This window comes from Monodelphis domestica, chromosome 3 (genome assembly GCF_027887165.1).
Source record: "Monodelphis domestica isolate mMonDom1 chromosome 3, mMonDom1.pri, whole genome shotgun sequence".
NCBI classification, from domain to species: Eukaryota; Metazoa; Chordata; class Mammalia; order Didelphimorphia; family Didelphidae; genus Monodelphis; species Monodelphis domestica.
This window is the reverse complement of record NC_077229.1, coordinates 363438441-363456202: the sequence shown is the minus strand read 5'-3', so window position 1 is coordinate 363456202 and position 17762 is coordinate 363438441.

The window sequence follows — 17762 nt, the reverse complement described above, 5'->3', positions numbered from 1 at the left end:
CATTTATTAAGCCCTAACACTGAACTTAACATAAGCCATTATAACAAATAATCATAGAGATACAAAACAAATTCCTATACTGAAAAGTGTCTTATTCTGAATATAAGTCGATCATCTTTTTGTCACCAAGAATGTATTGTAACCGGGAAAATGTGGGTTTCAAGACTTTGAATTGCCAAAACTGTAAAGTTAATTTTTAGTGTCTTGATTTATATTAAAAATAAGTGGTCATCATGGGAAAATCCCCAAATATGAAAATACCCAAGTCAGCTGGGTTTTACAGAGATTTTAATTAATACAAATGAAGGAATTAAGGAAAGGGAGAGCAAGAGTAGAGAGTAAATAGTACGAAGGGCCTAGGCCAAATGGCCTAGGCCTGAGCCTTAAAAGAGACTAGTCAGTCTTTTATCACTCACCACAAGATTTGTCCCAAGCAAAACTCCAGTCCTTCACTGAAATCCTCAACTCCTGAACTGAGTTCAGAGAGCCAGCTTCTCCAAACTAACTCCAAACTCTCCCCAAGTTCAGAGAGAGCCAGCTCCTTTTAAAGAGAAATTTCTCCTATGTCACCTCCCCTAAATTTTCACATCTACCAAAGACATTTTTCCCAGTACTGACCATTCTTAGTTCACATCTTCTTTTTGTTATCACCTTCTCTGATTAGACTAAAACTTCACACCTCTTTTGTTAAGTTTGCCTTTTATAAGTTGCTTGACCTTTTAGTGACTAATTTAACCTTTATAGGTACTTAGCACCCTTTTGTATTATATCTAAAAATAGACCTAGCTTAGGGTTTTCACTTCACTATAAGCATGAGTTGGGGATTTTTCATTGTTCAGTAAAAAATTTTATGACTTTATCTTCCCATAAGGCACTGTCTAAGTTTGGGTGGAGTAATGTTAAAATTCCCAATCATTCCTGTTCAAGTACCTCCATTTGTTACAATAAGGGAATAGCTTAACCAAATCTTCTAAGGTAGAGTCTGAGCAGTTTTAAGATTCACAGTATCATTCTTCTTCTTTAGTCTTTTGGAATCATGATTCCTTATATTATTAATCAGAGTTCTTAAGACTTTAAGGATTGTTCATTTTTGCAGTGCTACTGTAAAAGAATATTTTCCTTCTGATTTTATTCATTTCTATATGTATTATTCTATACATGAATTCTAGGATTTCTCTTTACCATTCTTCATTTTTTCCTCAATTTTATTAATTTCATATGGCATAATTTGTTAAGCCATTCCCCAATTTACTGAAACCTCTTTAGTTTCCAATTCTTTGTCAACACAGAGAGCTGTATAAATATTATCATATATAAGCCTTTCCTCTTTCTTTGATTATTTCAGGACTCAAGTCTGTGTAAAACAATTGCTGAGTCAGTAGTTATATATTCATAGTTGGCTAATTTGGGGTCATATTTTAAATTACTTTCCAAAAATATTTATTAATTCCTATCTACTATAATATCATGTCTATGTTCTGTTTTCTCATTGCTGCTCCAGCATTTATCATTTTCTTTTGGGGGGAAGTGTTAAATAGTTTTTTTCTAATATGATGGGTGTTACGTAGAATTCCATAGATCCTTTAGTTGTATTTCTTTTTTATAATTAATTTAGTCAATTTAAACCATTAGTCCTTGGTTACAATAATCACATTATTTTTTTCCCTCCCATCCACCCACCATTCCCACAGCCAACATGCAATTTCATTGGGTATTACTTGTGTCCTTGATCAGAACCTATTTCCATGTTGTTGGTGTTTGCATTAGGATGTTCATTTAGAGTCTATCTCCCCAGGCATATCCCCTCAACCCATGCATTCAAACAGTTGTTTTTCTTCTGTGTTTCTACTCCCACAGTTTTTCCTCTGAATGTGAATAGTGGTTTTTCTCATAGACTTCTCTAAGTTGTTCTGGACCATTGTATTGCCAATAATGGAGAAGTCTATTACATTTGATTCTACCAAAGTGTATCAGTCTCTGTGTACAATGTTCTCCTGGTTCTGCTCCTCTCACTCTGCATCAATTCCTGGAGGTCTTTCCAGTTCACATGGAATTCCTTCAGTTCATTATTCCTTTCAGCACAATAGTATTCCATCACCAACATATACCACAATTTGTTCAACCATTCCTCAATTGGAGGGCATCCCCACATTTTCCAATTTTTTTGCCACCACAAAGAACTCAGCTATGAAAATTTTTGTACATGTCTTTTTCCTTATTATCTCTTGGGGATACAAACCCAGCAGTGCTATGGCTGAATCAAAGGTCAGACAGGTTTTTAGCACCCTTTGGATAGAGTTCCAAATTGCCCCCCAGAATGGTTAGATCAATTCACAACTCCACCAGCAATGCATTGATTTCCCAACTTTGCCACATCCCCTCCAGCATTCATTATTATCCTTTGCTGTCATGTTAGCCAATCTGCTAGGTATGAGGTGATACCTCAGAGTTGTTTTGATTTGCATCTCTCTGATTATAAGAGATTTAGAACATTTTTCATGTGCTTATAAATAGTTTTGATTTCTTTAACTGAAAATTGCCTATTCATGTCCCTTGCCCATTTATCAATTGGAGAGAGGCTTGATTTTTTTGTATAATTGGTTTAGTTCTTTATAAAATTGGATAATTAGACCTTTTTCAGAGGTTTTTATTATGAATATTATTTTCCAATTTGTTGTTTCCCTTCTCATTTTGGATGCATTAGTTTTGTTTGTTAAAAAACTTTTTAATTTGATGTAATCAAAATTATTGATTTTATATTTTGTGATTTTTTTTTATTTCTTGCTTGGTTTTAAAGTCTTTCCTTTCCCAAAGATCTGACATGTATACTATTCTGTGTTCACCTAATTTTCTCATAGTTCTCTTTTTTTTTTTTTATATTCAGGTCATTCACCCATTCTGAGTTTATCTTGGTGTGGGGTGTGAGATGTTGATCCAAACCTAGTCTCTCACATACTGTCTTCCAATTTTCCCAGCATTTTTATCCAATAGTGCATTTTGGTCCCCAAAACTGGGATCTTTGAGCTTATCATATATTGTCTCACTGAGGTCATGTACCCCAAGTCTATTCCACTGATCCTCCTTTCTGTCGCTTAGCCTGTACCAAATTGTTTTGATGACCACTGCTTTATAATATAGTTTGAGATCTGGGTCTGCAAGTCCTCCTTCCTTTGCATTTTTTTTTCATGATTTCCCTGGATATCCTTGATCTTTTGTTCCTCCAAATGATTTAGTTGTATTTCTTAATTAGTAGTAAGGAACATTTTTTTTACCATAGATAGTTTAGGTTTCATTGCTTGAGACAGATGTCTTCATATCCTTTGACATTTTGTCAATTTAATAAAACATTTTATTTTTATATGCAGCAATGAATCTATTCCTCATTTATCTTAAAAATTAGAACTTCATCATAGGAATTTGCTATGATTTTCTCCTAGTTAATTTTTAATTTCTAATATCAGCTGCATTGCATAAAACAATGTATTTTACTACATCATTTCTTTTTCACCTCTTTCTAGAGGAGTGTGGAACAGGGTTGGGTTAAGAGCCAGTTTTCTATGTTTCATGAAAACCACATTCAATATCATGTCCCTTTTTCCTTCCTTACTTCCAAGATCATATATATGTTTTTACTTTTTCTTTCTTTCATGTTAAACCCAGTCTTCATTATCTCTTCTCTGAACTAATGGTTTGTTTCTCTTATCACAAATTCCATCATATATCCATTTTCTACTTATCCTAGTCTTTTCCTTCTCCCTGTTTCCTGATGTTTTCCTATTTTGTTGAAAGTATTGCTGCATTATAATCTTTAAATTTCTACGCTTATGTGTGATACTCTTCTTAGACTAGACTGTATGAACATGAGAGTTCAAGTGATGCCTGCTCTACTCTTCTCTTCCTTGGTTATACAACTTTATGCTTAATCCTATATTATGTGAAGTCATCTCATACCACACAATTTCTCACCTTTTCTTCCCTAGTTCATCCTTTTCTTTTAGAATCATTAAAGTAGAAGAAAAATCACTTCTTTGTTCCTCATCTTTTTGGACTTCCTTTATTTTAATTTACAATAGTAATTGCAAAATAGTAGTAATTTTGCTTTATAATTGTTTGCTTTATAATTGTTTGCTCTTTCAGTCATTTCCAGCTCTGCATTACCCTACTGACCATATTATGCCAATACTGTCAATGGAGTTACCTTGGCAAGGATATTGGAGTGGTTTGCTCTTACCTATTTCAACTCATATTTCAGATGATGAAACTGAAACAAACAGGGTTAAATGATTTGCCTAATATCACAAAGCTAGTAAATCTCTGAGGTAGGATTTGAACTCAATGTCTCTCTGACTCCAGACCTTTTCCTCCATATTGAACCTCCTAACTGCCACTTTCTGCTTTGTGATGGGGAAAGTGCTTACTAATTTCCAGCTTAGATATAGGTGATTATGTTTTCTTTCATCTCATGTTTATATTTCAAAAATTTTAAATGTATACATATGGGGGATTATATTACATAAATAGGTTTATATTAATAGGATAATACAATCATATGTTTTGAATTAAAAGGGGTCTTAGAGATGATCTAATGAAATCACTTTATTTTTTTCTAATTATTTATTTATTTAGAATATTTTTCCATGGTTACATGATTCATGACTTTCCTACCCCACTTCTTTCCCCTTCCTGGAGCTGACAAGCATGTCCACTGGGTTATATACATATCATTGATTATTCATATTTGTAATAGAGTGATTGTCTAATGCCAAAACCCCAGTCATATCCCCATCGAATCATGTGATTGATCATATGTTTTTCTTTTGCATTTCTACTCCTGCAATTCTTTCTCTGGATGTGGATAGCATTCTTTCTCATGAATTCCTTGGTATGGTCCTGGATCATTGCAATTCTGCTAGTAGAAAGTCTGTTACATTTTATTGTGCCATAATGTTTCAGTTTCTGTATACAATTTTCTCCTGGTACTGATCATTTCACTCTGCATCAATTCTTGAAGGTCTTTACAGTTCATACAGAAATCCTCCAGTTCATCATTCGTTTCAGCACAATAGTATTCCATAACCATCAGAAACCAGAATTTGTTCAGCCCCAACCCTTTTATTTTAAAGGTGAAGAACCCAATGGCCAGAGTGGCTAATTAACTTAGTCAAATGTACTCTGTGAAAGGCAGGTTTTGATCCAGGGTTCTTTGATCATAGGTTAGTGTTCTTTCTTTGTTTATGTTATATTTTTTCCAGATTACATGTAGATACAATATTTAATAATAGTTTTGTCACATTTTGTGATCCTTTTTCTCTCCCTCTCATCCTTCCTACCTCATATCCAGCCTCCCTGAGACATAAGGCAATATGATACAGGTAATATATTTATAATTATGCAATATATATTTCCATCTTTATCATGTTATAAAAGAAGATATATATCATTTATATTAGAAAAATATCTTGAAGGAAATGAAGGGAAAAACACTATGTTTCAATCTGCATTCAGACTTCACCTGTTCCCTCTTTGGAATAATCATTTCTTTGGAGTTATCTTAGACCCTTGCATTGCTCATAATAGTTGCAATTCACATATGACCATTGTACTTTATTACTGTTACTAGTACAAACTTTTTCTGATTCTATGTCCTATGCTTTTCATCACTTCAGATAGGTCTTTCCAGTTTTTTTTTAATATTTTATAATTGAACTGTTCTTAATTTTTAATAATTTTTACCCTTTATATGTAATAAAATTCCACATAAGTTTTCATAAGTTACATGATTGAACTTATCTTTCTCCCTCCCCTTCTCTTTCCCCTCTTGGTTCTGTCAAGAGATTTAATCAGATTATACATGTATTATTATGGAAATATGTTTCCATATTTTTTCATCTTTGTAAGTGAGTACTCTTATAAAGCCAAAACCCCTAAACATAAACTCAAATAAACAATTAATAAAAAGCATATGCTTTCATCTACACTCTGACTCCAAGAGTTCTTTCTCTAGAAGAGGATAGAATTTTTTTGTCAGAAGTCCCTCAAAATTTTCCTAGATCATTTTACTATTAAAAATAGCTAAGTCTATCACAGTTGACCATGTCACAATATTGTTGATACTGTATACAAGGTTTTCCTGTTTCTGCTTATTTCACTTTGCATCAGTTCATGAAGGTCTTTCTAGCTCTTTCAGTAAGCATTATTTTCATCATTTCTTACAGCATAATAGTATTCCATAACCATCTTATATGGCAGTTTGTTCACCCATTTCCCAATTGATGGACATCTCTTCAATTTTCAGTTCTTTACTGCTACAAAAGAGCTTCTCTCAATATTTTTATGCCAGTAAATATTTTCCTCCATCTTTAATTCCCTTGGGATGCAGATGTAGTAATAATATTGCTGGATCAAAGGTTATGCACAGTTTTATGGCCCTTTGATAAGGTTTCAAATCACTTTTCAGAATGGTGCTGTCAGTTCATAGCTCCAGAAACAGTGTATCAATATCCCAATTTTCCTACATCCCATCCAATATATTAGCTACCTAATATTCTTTAAACTAAAACATGTTTCTTTATTCAACCAGGATTGTGCATGGCCTATGTGATAATAATTCATTGTAATTTGATGTTTTGAATTTCATAAAGGGCTTTACCTCTAACTCTCCTATAAGGAAGATATAGCAAATGCTATTTTTTCCAATTTTAATGATCACCTAGGAAACTGAAAGGTAAATGACCTGTCTAAACTGGCACAAATATTAAGGGGTATGGAAAGCATTTAAAACTAATATTTAATCCTTTAAATGATTGCTTCTAAGTCACAACCTTAAAATAGTCTCATCAGTAAAATGTCACTTTTAGAGCAAAGTTCTCTTTTTTCCCTTTATTTCTTCACTATAAAACTAGCTGCCAATTATGAGTTATCACTATCAGGAAATCTTAGTTTTTTAGAAAGTATGTATTAAGCTCTTACTCTATTCATGACACTGGAAACATCATTGGTTTTATCTGTCTTTTTAAGAAATATAATTTATCATGGTAAGAGATTCAGAAATTTGATTAAAGTTCCTAGTATAAATATATTTTGGGATATATTTTATTTCTGTTGTCTCATTGCTTAGGAACCACCTTGATTATTTGATTAATGCTTTGATTTATTGCTCATGTCTCTTAACTCTGTTGATTTCTTGTTTACATGACTGTCAGAGGTTTTGCTTAATTATTATTATTTTCAAATGGATTTTGTGCTCTCTCCTATTTGATTATTTTGTATTTCTGTTGTTTATTTAATTTTCATTCATGCTTAGACCCATGCAATTCATCTGTGTATTTCTATAGTTCCAATCATTCACCTGTTTCCTTAGTTATCTGTCATACCATGTTTACCTAGCTTGATATTGCACAGCGAAGCCATAAACTGCAAATCACATTAATGGACAGTTCATTCTTTTGGCACAATAAACCACTAAGACTGATTGGATGACTCCAGTTGTACTGAATTTAGAAATAAATAATATGTAAGTAAATTCAATGGTGTTCAAGGAATGCAATGTCCATTGCTGAAAGCTAATCCTGGTTGTTTATTTTGATACGTGACTTTAATTTCTATTTGTTTTTGTACCTTGCCAACTTAGAAAAAATAGCTAATTTTAACAGAAAAAAATAATAATCCATTCATCATAACCAATACTCATGCCTCAATAAATAAAAAATGCATTCATGGAAGAATAGGAATAATCAGATTACTTATAAAAGTCATTAAAAACATATAAATGTGAACAGATAATAATCTATATTGTTCCAAAATTAAACTATAATATATCTAAAATAGAATAATCAATGATTTTCAATATAATTACATTCAATTAATATATCTGTAATTTCTCGAACACAAGTCTAGTCCCTGGAGAAAGAACCAAGGTAAAAAGTGACATTTAAATATATTGTATTATATATAAATCAATGGACTATACTTTCTAAATGGAAATATTAAGCATTTTATTTCTTTTTTCATGCTATTGACATATTAGTCATGTTCTCTATAAATAAATATTTTAAAGTTGCCATAGCCTGAAATATATATATGTGTGTGTGTGTATATATATATATATATATATATATATATATATATATATATATACTTTTGCCTTTGAATTTTTACAGTAAGCATTAGGAAAATAGAAGAAAGAGAGTAGATCTCTGTGTTAGAGAGAGAGATCAGATAGACAGAGAGTAGAAGTGAGTAACAGAGAAAGGAACACAGAGGAAACAAAAGAAGAGATTTAAGAGGATTTTTATTTTATTGTGCTTTAGTCATTTCTCCCATGCATAATCCCAAGCCATTAAAACAGACTTTAACATTCTGAAATGACATAATGTATAAGTATATGAACTTGATAAATATATTTTCATGATGAAACTCTTGAAATCCAATTGATTTTTACTTTAGCTCACAAAGAAATATTTTTAAATGCCCATTGTCATCTCTAAATTACGGCTTACAAAATGTTATGTTTGGGATTAGGGTAATTGAGGCCAAAAAATATTATTCCAGAGCTCCCCCTTTCCCTATTGACTTAGAAACATTGAGAATTGGTAAGTAGACATGCAAACAGACTTGAAATCCTATTTTATTCCTCTTACAATAAAACCTTGTTAGTATGAGGACATGTTTCTTGGCATCCATATTGCTAACAATCTCCCCTATTCCCAGAGAACTATACTAGCATAACAAAATTTTCCCTTCTCTGGTGGTTTGTACTGTCTGCTCATTTCCAGTTTCTTACTTTGCAAAGTAAACAAGCCACTGGAAACAAGAATGTGAAGAGAGGAATAGAATTACAGAGAGACAGACAGTTAATTTTTTTCTTCTGTTAATCATTATAGTTAAAGAGAAAAAAAAAAAGCAAGCAGCTACCACTGCTGAAGAAGGCCTTAGTGGCTGTCAGTTTGATGGAATACAGAGAGACCACATATTCACAGGCCATCATCCAGGCATGAGCTGATGACAGAAGGAACAATTGTTAATGGCATTCAGCTTTTGTAGGTCTACTTCAGAAAATCTTCAATTCAAAATGAAGATGGAGTAAAGCAAAAGAGAAAGGAGATTTGTGAGGAAGTTATGACTAAACAGATTTTTCTGTAAAAAAAATTGAGATTTTATTGGACTACAAAACCAAAAGAATCAAGAATGCAGCATGAAAAGCAAATGTCTCCTGTATTAGGCTATGTTTTCAGAATCATTGTGTTAGGAATGATGAAAATGGTAGTCTTGAGGACTTGATCAGATCACATATAGAGAAATATTCCATTCTTGATGCTTTATATTTCAGTAAATAAATTGAATAATTTCAGTGGGTACAAAGGAAGATGGTTAGTATGTTATAAAGAGGAGAGAAGATAAAGTGGTTCCTTAAAGCAACATGGCACATTTATATTAGAAAACATAATTTCACTGTTTTTGGCCAAATGAAGGGACATCAGATCAGAATAAGATGATTCTTGTTGTTTTTTTTTCCTGATCCTTGAGGGCAGGAACAGAAAGTGGAATTCACAGAGGGGTCTGTGTAGGGTTAATGTAAGGAAAAAACTTCCTTTAAAAACTAAGCATTCTAAGAGTGGAATGGGCTACCCCAGGAAGTAGTATCAATGGAAGTATAAGCATGTAGCCAATGTTCAAGAATGATAAGATGTTTTTCTGTTTAAATACATCAAATGAAGACAACTAGGCAGTGTGGACGATAGAGTGATGGTCTTGGTGTCAGGAAGATCAAAGTTCAAATCTGACTTCAAATACTTAGTAGTACTGTGACCCTGGGCAATTTTATTAATCCTACTTGCTTTAGTTTCTTCACCTGTAAAATGAGTTGAAGAAGGAAATGGCAAAGCACTCCAGTATCTTTGCCAAGAAAATCTCAGATAAGTTCATGAAGAATTGGACATGACAACAACAACAACAACAACAACAACAACAACTAATTGGACTTCATTTGCAAATCCCTTAGGCAACTTAAAATCTTGAGATTCTATGAAGCAACCTACCCAATGATTCAACAACATGCCTTCCTTTTGGATGTCTAGTAGATACACTAAATAAATACATAGCACTGTAATTGCCAAGATCTAGGAGCAAGTGATAATTATGAATTTGATTTAGATGACTTTGCAATGTTTCTGGGGGTTTATAAATCAGTATGGTAGCCTCAGACACTTACTAATTTTGTGACCCTGGACAAGTTAATTAACTCTGTTTAATTTTCTCATCTGTAAAATGAGCTAAAGAATAAAATGGCAAAACACTCCACTGTCATTGCAAACAGAATCCTAAATGGGTTCATGAAGAGCTGGTTCCAATGGAAACAACAGGATAACAATATATGAACATATGATGGAATAAAACAGAATGAGAAGTTGAGAATAACTGAATTTATAAAACTTGAACTCAGAAATGAATATAATGTCTTCCATACAACCAAGAGTTTATCTAGATCTTTGGCATTTCCCCCCCTCAACCACATTTTTTAAAAGTTTTTTTTAATTTAATTATTTAATTTTGAATATTTTTCAATGGTTCCATGATTAATGTTCTTAACTTCCCCTTCTCCCACCTCCCCTCCCATAACTAGCAAGCAATTCCACTGGGTTTTACAAGTGTCATTGATCAAGACCTATTTCCATATTATTAATATCTGCACTAGGGAGATCATTTAGAGTTTAAACCCCCAATCAAATCACCATTGAGTCATGTGATCAAGCAGTTGTTTTTCTCCTGTGTTTCTACTCCAGCAGTTATTTCTCTGAATGTGGATAGCATTCTTTCTCATAAGTCCTGCAGAATCATCCTGGATCATTGCATTGATACTAGTAGAGAAGTCCATTACATTTGATAGTGCCACAGTGTATCCATCTCTGTTTATAATGTTTTCCTGGTTCTGCTCCTCTCTCTCTGCATCAATTCCTGGAGGCCTTTCCAGTTCACATGGAATTCCTTCAGTTCATTATTACTTTGAGCACAATAGTATTCCATCACCAACATATACCACAATTTGTTCAGCCATTCCTCAATTGGAGGGCATCCCCACATTTTTCCAATTTTTTGCCACCACAAAAAGCAAGGCTATGAATATTTTTGTACATGTCTTTTTCCTTATTATCTCTTGGGGGTACAAACCGAGCAGTGCTATGGCTGAATCAAAGGGCAGACAGGCTTTTAGCACCCTTTGGTATAGTACCAAATTGCCCTCCAGAATGGTTGGATCAATTCACAACTCCACTAGGAATGCATTATGATCTGAAAGAGTTGTATTTATTATTTCTGCATTTTTGCATTTGTTTGCAATGTTTTTGTGCCCTAGTACATGGTCAATCTTTGTGAATTTACCATGTGCTGCTGAAAAGGTGTATTTCTTTTTGTACCTATTTATTTTTCTCCATATAGCTATTTACTCTAATTTTTTTCTATTTCATTCACATCTCTTACCTCATTCTTATTTATTTTTTTGGTTTGATTTATCTAGATCTGATAGAGGAAAATTCAGGTCTCCCATTAGTATAGTTTTACTATCTACTTTTTCTTTATGTTTCAGTAGTTTCTCTGTTAAAAATTTGTATGCTAAACCATTTGGTGTGTATATGTTGAGTACTGATATTTCCTCATTGTCTATACTGCTTTTTATCAGGATGTGATTACCTTCTCTATCTCTTTTAATAAGATCTATTTTTACTTTGGCTTTGTCAGATATCATGATTGTGATTTCTACCTTCTTTTTATGATTTGATGCCCAATAGATTTTTCTCCAGCCTTTTACCTATTTGCTGTGTGTGTCTACCTGCTTCATGCATCTTTCTTGTAGACAAGATGTGGTAGGATTTTGGTTTCTAATCACTCTGCTATTTGCTTCCTTTTTATGGGTAAGTTCATCCCATTCACATTCAGAGTTGATTACCACCTGTGTATTCCCCATCATTTTGATTTCCTCTTTTAGTCATGCCCTTTCCTCTTTCATTTCCTTCTACACCAGTGCTTTGCTTTTAATTAGTCCTCCTAATTCCCACCCTTATTTTACTTTCTTTCCTACTCCCTCTCTTCTTATTCCCCTCTTATTTTTAATTTTGTAAGGGTCTATTAAGTTCCTTCCTCCCTCTCTTCTCCTCCATTTTGGTACTCCACCCCAGTCCCTACCTTGGGTTTTCCCTCTCAGATTCCATGTAGTGTAAGATAGAGTTCTATACATCAATGGATCTAGATGCTCTTCCCTCTCAGAACTGATTCCACTGAGAGTAAGGTTTAAGTATCACCTATTGGCACTCTCTTCATTTCCTTCTTATAATTTCCCTCTTCCCCTCCCATAAGCCTCTTAATGTGGTATAATTTATTCTATTTTTATTCCTTCATATTTCTCTTGGTGCCATTTTCTATTCCCACCCCTTTTCTTTTTTACATATCATCTTCAACCACTTAGTACCCCAATCTCTATCTATAAATACCTCTACTTACTACGATAGTGAATACAATTTTTGATAGTTATAAATATTATTTTTCCATATAGGAATATAAATATTTTTACGTTATTAAAGCCTATAAATTTTTCCCTCTCTTTTTTACCTTTTCCTGTTTCTCTTCAGTTTTGTATTTGGACATCAAATTTTCCATTTAGTTCTGGTATTTTCTTTACAAATACTTGGAAATCTTCTATTTTGTTAAATGCCCCTACTTTCCCCTGGAAGTATATAGTCAGTTTTGATGAGTAGGTGATCCTTGATTATAGACTCAATCCTCTTGCCTTTCTGAATATTATATTCCAAGCATTGTGGTCTTTTAGTATGGAGGCTGCCAGATCCTGTATAATCCTTATTGATGTCTTTGATATATGAATTGTCTCTTTCTGACTTCTTGCAATATTTTCTCCTTATCTTGGAAGCTCTTGAATTTGGCAATTACAAAAATGGGGGTTGTCTTTTGAGGATTTAATGTAAAGGGTCATCTATGGACTCTTTCAATATCTATTTTGTCCTCTTAAGGAATATCAGGGCAGTTTTCATTGATAATTTATTATAGTATGATGTCATGGATTCTGTCTATTTCTAGGTTTTGAGGTAGACCAATGATTCTCAAATTGTTTCTCCTAGACCTGTTTTCCAGGTCGGTCATTTTCTTAATGAGATATTTCATATTTCCTTCCATTTTATAATCCTTTTGACTTTGCTTTATTAATTCTTGATATCTTGTGAGATCTTTGGCTTCTACTTGTCCAATTCTATTCTTTAAAGCTGTTATTCAGCTATCATCTTTTATTTTCCTTTTCAGTTTGGTCTATCTTTCTTTTTATGGCTTCAAGTAGTCCAATTCTGGTCACTAATTTGCTTATAATTTCATTTGATTTCTAGATTTCTTTTTCCAAGTGGGGGATTCTGTCTTTTAAACTGTTATTTTCTTTTTGAACTATTTCCCATTTTTCTTGCTAAGTTTGTTTTATCTTTCTTACTTGGTTCTTGAACCCTAATTTGAGTTCTTGGAGAGTTTGAGACCAATTTCCATTATTTTTGAAGTTTTACATCTGTTTGCTTGTTTTTCATTCTCTGCTGTCTCCTCCGTAGTCTGCTGTTTTTCACCAAAGAAGTTGTTCAGGGTCAGAGTTTTTTTGTTTGTTTTTGGTAGTTTTGATTGTAGTTCTTGGATGTTGGTGGCCATTGCTGTATTCATTTTTTCTTTCCTTCCCAGGCAGAAGTCCAAGTGAGGAGGGTAGTCAGCTCTCTCTGTATCAGACTACAGAGTGGTTTTTTCCCTCAGACTATTTTTCAGTCTCCTCCTTATCTGCTGTGGACAGCCCCTTTCTACCCTTTCTCTATACCAAAGCTCCCAATTCCTCAGCCTCCTGGGGTCCCAAATCTTACTGATCTCAAAGGTAAGTCTGTGGTGTCCTCACCAGTTCCCCAAGAACCTAGAAATTGTCACATTCTTGCTCTGACTATGGCACCATAGGTGAAGTGGGGTAGGCATGAACAGCCCATGCTTCAGTAAGAATAATATGGTGTGGAAATGTACAAACCTGCCTACTTTCAAGGCTGCACCCTACAATAGATCCAATTTGCTCCTCTGATTTTATTTTTGTCCTTTTGAGGAGCTTTATATTAGTTAATAGTGATGAGAAGAAGACTCTTGCTTCTACTTTGTAGCTATTTTAGCCCAGAAGTATCTCCCTCAACCATATATTGAAAGATAATTCATCAATATTCACCAAAAAAGCATAACATCAAGCAAAGAATGCCTTTCTGGATTCTTGGTTTGATAAAGATGTGTTTCTGATCTTTGATTTCTTCACTGACATTATTACTTTCTATATCATCCCCTACAGTATCATTAATCCAAATGTGATTACTCCACAATCTTTTACAAAGGAACAATTTTGTCATAGAAACCATTATATATCTTTTCTTTAGCCCTTAATTTCTGCCATGGTGTAAGCTCTAAGACAGAAGAGCAAGGATTAGGAAAATGGGGTAAAGTGACTTGATCATACATCTAGGAAGTGACTGAGTTTGGATTAAAACAAATTCCTCCCAACTCCAGGTTTGGCATTCGTTCCACTATGCCTCTTGGATGCCCCTATATATCTTTTAAAAATGTTAAACAATTTTCTGTTCTGTTTCCAGCTTCGTTCTTAAACTCCCAGAATGACAGTTTTCTTTTTTAACTTGTCTCTCTTAAGCTTTTTAAAAATCTATTTTCTCACAATTTCTTGAATCATATGAAGTGATATCACTTATGATTTTCAACCATCTTTCTCTTACACTTATTTATAATTATGTATTAAGGAATGGTGCCATTGGCTACTAAATGTTTTCTTTTCTTTACATTGAGATGAAGTATTCACTGTCTGAGACAGTTTTGTGCTTTCATATGTGAAAGTCTAGCAATGAGTATGTATTTAAAAATGTAGATTAATGCAAGCTTTTCTTTTAATTAACTTCTAGAGAGGTAAATTCCACTGAGTATTCCATTAAATTTTTAGCAACAACAACTGTTAAATAATTTTATCTTGCACTGGTTGAAAATCTACTTCTTTTTAACTTCAAGCATAAATCCTATCTTTATTAAATATGCTCACAAAGAATAAGTATAATAACTCTTCTATATGACAAATCATTAAATATTTGAAGGACCTTTGTTTCCTTTTAATTCTTCTCATTTTTAAATGAAACAACCCAATTCTTTATCCTCTGCATGTTCACTTACAGACTATTCATCATTTTCATAGACCATGTCTGAATGATGAAATTTGTCAGTGTTGCTTCTATAACACAATGGCTAAAACTGGAATGCTACTCTGGATTTGAACTTTAAGCTATAGATCATTCATCATGGCTATGTAATGAAATCCATGAAACAGCATCTCTGTTTCTTTTTATTTTCTTTTTCTTTTTTTTTTTTGGAAACCCTTACCTTCTGTCTCAGAATCATTACTATATATTGGTTCTCAGGCAGAAGACTGGTATTGGTTAGGCAATGGGAGTTAAGTGACTTGCCCAGGGTCATACAACTAGGAAGTTTCTGAGGTCAGATTCTAACCTGACACCTTCCATCACTAGTCCTGGCTCTCAATCCACTGAGCCACCCAGCTGCCCACCTCCATTTCCTTTTCACTGAAGTTTAATGATAATTTTGAATCTAGGGATTGTTTTTGCCTTAGAAGTTTTGTTTTGTGGATTTTCATTTTTATAAAGAATAATTGAGGTTTTATAATATATATTATATAATACTTAATGTCTGTTCTTTTTTTGTGATTTTCTTTTTTCTTTTTTTAGTTTTTAAAACATTATTTTATTTGGTCATTTTCATACATTATTCATTGGAAACAGATCATTTACTTTTCCTCCCATACCCCCACCCCCGCCACCCCTTCCCTAGCTGACTCATGATTCATCTGGGTATCCCATGTGTCCTTTCTCAGAACCCATTTCCTTGTTGTTGGTATTTGCATTAGGGTGCTCATTTAGAGTCTGTCCTCGATCATGCCCCTCAACCTCTGTAGTCACCCAGTTGCTTTTCCTCCATGATTTTACTCCCTTAGTTTGTCCTCTGCATGAGGATAGTGTTTTTGTTTTTGTTTTTCTCGTAGATCCCTGCAGATTGTTCAGGGACATTGTAAAGGCATTAATGGAGAAGTCCATTACGTGATCTTGTACCACAGTGTGTCAGTCTCTGTGTACAATGTTCTCCTCGTTCTGCTCTACTCACTCTGCATCACTTCCTGAAGGTTGTTCCAGTCTCCATGGAATTCCTCCACTTTATTATTCCTTTTACCACAATAGTATTCCATCACCAACATATACCACAACTTGTTCAGCCATTCCCCAATTGAAGGGCATCCCCTCATTTTATAATTTTTGGCCACCACAAAGAGTGCAGCTATGAATATTCTTTTACAAGTCTTTTCCTTATTATCTCTTTGGGGTACAAACCCAGAAGTACCATGGCTAGATCAAAGGGCAAACAGTCTTTTATCGCCCTTTAGGCATAGTTCCAAATTGCCCTCCAGAATGGTTGGATCAATTCACAACTCCACCAGCAATGAATTAATGTCCCTACTTTGCCACATCCCCTCCAGCATTCATTACTTTCCTTTGCTGTCATGTTGAACAACCTGCTAGGTGTGAGGTGATACCTCAGAGTTGTTTTCATTTGCATCTCTCTGATTATAAGAGATTTAGAACACTTTTTCATGTGCTTATTAATAGCCTTGATTTCTTTAACTAAAAATTGCCTATTCATGTCCCTTGCACATTTTTCAATTGGAGAATGGCTTGATTTTTTGTACAACTGGTTTATCTCTTTATAAATTTGAGTAATTAGACCTTTGTCAGAGGTTTTAGTTATGAAGACAGTTTCCCAATTTGTTGCTTTCTTTCTAATTTTAGTTACATTGGTTTTGTTTGTACAAAAACTTTATAATTTGATGTATTCAAAATTACTTATTTTGCATTTTGTGACTCTTTCTAAGTCTTGCTTGGTTTTAAAATCTTTCCCTTCCCAAAGGTCTGACATGTATATTATTCTGTGTTCACCTAATTTACTTATAGTTTCCTTCTTTATATTTACGTCATTCGCCCATACTGAGTTTACCTTGGTGTATGTTGTGAGATGTTGATCCAAACCTAATCTCCCCCACACTGTCTTCCAATTTTAACAGCAGTTTTTATCAAACACTGGATTTTTGTCCCAAAAGCTGGGGTCTTTGGGTTTCTCAAAGACTGTCTTACTGAGGTCACATGCCCCAAGTCTATTCCACTGATCCTCCTTTCTGTCTCTTAGCCAGTACCAAATTGTTTTGATGACCGTTGCTTTGTAATATAGTTTGAGATCTGGGACTGCAAGGCCACCTTCCTTGTTTTTTTTTTTTTCATTATTTCCCTGGATATCCTTGATCCTTTATTCTTCCAAATGAACTTTATTATGGTTTTCTCTAATTCAGTAAGATAGTTTTTTTGGTAGTTCAATGGGTATGGCACTAAGTAGATAGATAAGTTTCAGTAGGTGGTCATTTTTATTATGTTAGCTTGTCCCACCCATGAGCAATCAATGTTTTTCCAATTGTTTAGATCTAGTTTAAATTGTGTGGAGAGTGTTTTGTAGTTGTGTTCATATAGTTCCTGTATTTGTCTTGGCAGATAGATTCCTAAGTATTTTATATTGTCTTGGGTGACTTTAAATGGAATTTCTCTTTCTTATTCTTGCTGCTGAACTGGGTTGGAGATATATAGAAATGC